Genomic DNA, 5,089 nt, shown 5'->3' with positions numbered 1-5,089 from the left:
TAAAGTACATTCTCAATCTCTTTTGCTGTGGTGTATCTTATCAGTTATCCTCTAAATTACCCTTGTCATCATCCCCCAAACTGGATCTATGTCCAGAGAGAGAGATTAAAGTATAATTGAGGTGAAATATACTATTACTTTACAGTATTTAATAATTTGATGAGAAAAGTAGAGAGGTAATAGCAAAGTGGTGGTAATCCCTGAATGCTGGAAACTGGGGGCCACTCAGGTAGGTCATTGATATTGTTTGTATATGTTTAGAGGAAGAAAGAGGGGAACATAGTGTGGATTACACAGGGGTGCTAGGAAGAAATAAGGTTTTAAGAAAACTCTAGGTTCAGATGGTAAAGAACATGAAAAAAGAAGGTGAAGAACAAACTCAGGAAGGGCTGATAATGAAAAGCTGAGCTCAGGCAATCTCTGCATATTACCACACATCCAGAATAAAGGAAGGAAGCCTGATCACGGGATTTCTGTGGGTTTGATCTCAGTGACCCTGGACAGACTGAACATTCAGATGCCTACAAGAACTTCAGCTTTAGCCTGAAACTGATCCAGGCAGAAAAGGACCCTGCACTTTCAATGATATGGTTTTTCAAAAAGGTTTATCTGCCCTCAGCTTGAGAATGGGGGTAGACGGAACTAGAAAGAAAAGGCAGTGATTTCAAGGGTTTGGACTCAAGGAGAGAGCAGAAAATGAAAGAACTGAGATTGCTTAAGAGAGATGGCTTACTGTTTTCAGGCTGTACTGAGCTAATGAAGCAATATCTTAACCAGTAACTTACTTCATCTATCTATAGTTTTTTCCTAAACTTGTCCAAAAGGATGCTAATATCAGACATGGAACTGAACAGATTGTATATACTGTATTTTGGTAGATATAATGGGAAAGGTATGCTCCAGAGAGAGAAAAGGGTATCAGGCTGTAGAGAGATATTTGGAGGAGAAATCTGTCCCCTCCTTGCATTTTTAAGTGATTGAGAAGGTAAGTTTTTTGCTCAAAATGAGGGGCAGAGAAAATCCAGCTAAAGTTGATTTCTGTTTGGGATCTGAGAGTGGCATTTCATCAGCCATTTGGAACTTAATTGCCAAAGCATAAATAAATTTCTATAGCCCCTTATTCTCTTTATAAATAGCACTTTCTCACTTGTGTGCTATTGTTCATTTGCCTGAAAAGCAAATTAAGGTTTTCTAGTAGCTATCCACAAATGCATAGCAGCTTTGTAAGTCCTGCTTTATTTATTATTCTCATTTGTGATTTCAGAATTTATGTTGAGAATATACTTATTAAACTAGCCAAAGATGCAAAGTTAGCTGGCATGCCTATTACTTAAGAAAACATGGTTAAATTCTAAGTCATCTTCACAAATCTAATGACCTTTAATGGGGACAAATGCAGATTAAATAACCTAAATAAGAGAAATAGATGTTAGAAATTTACATAAACAGGCAGAATATTATCTGGTAATCATGATATAACTGAAACAATAAAAATAATAACAAAACCTTTATATTGATCACTGACCAGGTCTTAAACAGAGTACTGTTTTCTAGAATAAAACTTCATAGCATAGATAGAATGACAAAACTTCATAGCATAGATAGAATGACAATTACTTCTCCCTTTCTTCCTGACAGGGAGAAGTTCAACCAATATATGAATGTTTAGTAAATGACAGGAGGAAAGCCTAAATGAAGTAGGGAAAAGGTCATTAATGTGAGGATAGGTCTTAATATTCCTCAAATATCTAGAAAGGAATCATAGATTGTGATCAATCATTCTATGTTTGAGTAGAAGGCTGAAAAAGAGCAGGCTGCAGAAACAGAGAGTATAATCATGGGACAACTTCCTTATGGTAAAAAGTATGTGATATTTTAATGAATTAGCATTGTGAAATCTCATCATAAGGTATGTTTAAGCTGAATGACAAATACCCTTGTATCTCACAGAGAGACTTAAAAGAGGAGGTTTAAAATTCTGTCTATTCCTAGAATCCTAGGATTACCTAAAGAATCAAGGATTAATATCATCTTTTAAGAATGATTTAATAGAGAATTCTAAAACCGTGGGCACCAATCTAATATTGATAAGTTGGTGACTATCAATATTCTAAAAAAAAATGTAAGTATGGTAAAGAAGCATAATCATCTAATAATAATACATGAAAAGTATCCATTTTTACTCTGCTATTCACAAATTCTGACTCTACAACTGAGTCTACTCAAGGGAAAATATAACATTTGACCTCCAACTTCAAGAGTTGTACAGATGATAAGATATGTGAAAGCAGTTTAAGAACTATAGAGCATTGCAGACATATAGGCTTCTGTTATTAGTATAAACAATAGTATTAAAAAGAAATCATTCCTGTATCTCAGTGGCACATATATGAATCTCTTAACTCTGAATATGAAACCTTTTACTCTTTGCATAAAACTCTGCAAGGGAATCTATATCTAAGAATTAAAGAAGGGCCTGAGGTTAACCATTTACTTTTATTTACTTTTTAAGTTTTTATGAGAGTATAAATTCATACATTAAAGTTCACAAAGTGCATTGCTCAAAGAATTTTAGTAAATGAATACACCCATATAACCACCATCCAAGTCAAGATAATAAAGAACAATACGAACATCCTAGGATATTTCCTCATGCCTCATTCCAGTTGACTATCCCAAAGATAACCACTATTCTGAATTTAATCACTATAGACTTATTTTAACTGTTTTGGAAGTTCATATAAATGAAATCATATGGTATGTACTCTTTGTGTCTGGCTTCTTTGGCTCAACCTTATTTCTGTGAGAGTCATAGTTGTGGTTGTATGAAGCAGTTGTTCATTATTTTGATTGCTGTATATTTTCACTTTAAGAATACAGAAGCACTTTTGGAATGGCACTCTGAAAATCTCCTGTCCTATAAAAGCAATGAGAACACTATTAAAAATTGTCAAAATCAAATTCTTCAGACATCTGGGAATAAACCAAAGATTTACAGCAATCTGAAGAACATTTATTCAAGAAAAACAATTGAATTTTGACAAAACAGTGAGCTTTGTGACATTTTAACTTGCCCTATTTTGATTGCCCTCTCCCCAGAACCATGGTAGCCTTGAAAATAAGCAGCTTCACACCATAGTAGCTGTGAAAAGCACCCTAGTAGACACTGAAGAGGGCAGAATGGATTTGGAACTCCCCAAAGTCCTCAGTCAATTGTCATTATTCGACCTGTCTGGAAGCTTCCTGGAAAAGCCCCGTTCATGAGGCTTGTCTTTATTTTGACTAACCCAGAGTTTGCTTGGTGAGGAGAGCTCTATCCCCAGGGCACTGTCAAAAACATTCAGCAGCAATTGTTTAACATCATAGCTGTTTAAAACAGAGATACCATTTGAGAAAAATAAGTGGCTTGCCAAAAAATGTAAAAGGGAACTCTGGACAATAGATGTCCATAGTGGGCTTTGGAAAGCTCCAACATATTCCTGGGTATCTAGGAGGCCACATGCACGTGCACGACTGTGTGCATGCCCCAGAAAGACCAGGGAAGGCCCTATTCTCTCACCTCTAGCACAACCAGAGGCTCTGTGCACATAGGAAATGAAGGCTAAGGCAGACATAAAATGCCAGAGCACTGAAGTCATGCCCCAACACAGACACACACAGATCCTCTTAGAAAAATCTTGGACATATTGTCTCAACACGCTGAAAGAGATTAACTTGGGAATGATAACAACAACAAACACCAACAACAATAAACCCTGGAAGGAGGGGATTTTAATTTATGAAGTTAGCACATTATATTATATAAAACTCCAGTTTTCAACAACAGCAAAACAAATTACAAGACTTGCTAGGACAGGAAAGTATGGCCAATACACAGGGGAAAAAAGCAGTTAATGGAAACTACCTCTGAGGAATCTCAGATGTAAATCTTACTAGGCAAAGAATTTAAATCAGCTACCGTAAACATGTTTAAAGAATGAAAGGAAATCATAGCTAAAGAATTAAAGTATGAGAAAGATGGCTCATCAAATAGAGAATTTCACAAAAAGATAGAAATTACATATGTGTGTGTGTGTATATATATATATATATATATATATATATATATATATATATATATATGCCAATTAGAAAATTTGGAATTGAAAAATACAATAAACAAAATGAAAATTTCACCAGAGGGGCTCAAGGTCAGATTTGAACTGACAGAATAAGAATGGGCAAACTTGAAGATAGGTCAAATAGAAATTGTCCTGCCTGAGAAACAGAATTTTTTTTCTTAATGAAGAAAAATGGACAGAGCCTCAGAGATCTGTGGAACACTGTCAATAATACCAACATATGCATAATAGGAGTCTCAGAAGAAGAGAGAAAGAGATACAAAAAATATTTAAAGAAACAATGACCAAACCTTTTCCAAATTTGATACAAAATATTAATCTATAGGTCCAGGAAGCTCAACAAACCCAAAGTGTGTTAAACATAAAGAGATTAACCCCTTTACACAGACAAATCATATTGTCAAACTGTCAAAAAACAAAGATTAAAAATGTATTTTTGTTTGTAATGCTTTTATTTCCCTGTATGAATTAAAAGATATACACATAAATTATAAAACCACATTGATGGACTTAATATATACAAATATAATTTGTATGACAATAATAGCACAAAAGTTGGGGTGGGAAAATGAGCTATAGTGGAGCAAAATTTTTATACATTATTGAAATTAAGTTGGTAATAATCTGAAGTAGATTGTTTTAAGTTAGTATGCTAATTGTAATTCCCAGGGAAACCACTAAAAAAAACCCTCAAAATAATGTAATAGAATAAACAACAAGGGAATTAAAGTAGTACACTAGGAAATATCTAACAAAAAAGAATACAGAAAGGGAAAAAAGGCATAAGACATAGAACACAAAAAACAAACAGGTAAATGAAATCCTACCTTACCAGTAATTACATTACATGTGAATGAATTAAGCATTTGAATCAAGACAGATATCAGCAAAATGAATTTTTAAAAAATGATCCAACTATATGCTGTCTATAAAAGACACATGTGTGATTCAAAGAATTAAAAGGTTGA

This window comes from Delphinus delphis, chromosome 7 (assembly GCF_949987515.2).
Source record: "Delphinus delphis chromosome 7, mDelDel1.2, whole genome shotgun sequence".
NCBI classification, from domain to species: Eukaryota; Metazoa; Chordata; class Mammalia; order Artiodactyla; family Delphinidae; genus Delphinus; species Delphinus delphis.
The sequence above is the reverse complement of the archived record's forward strand: the minus strand, read 5'-3'. Positions refer to the sequence as shown.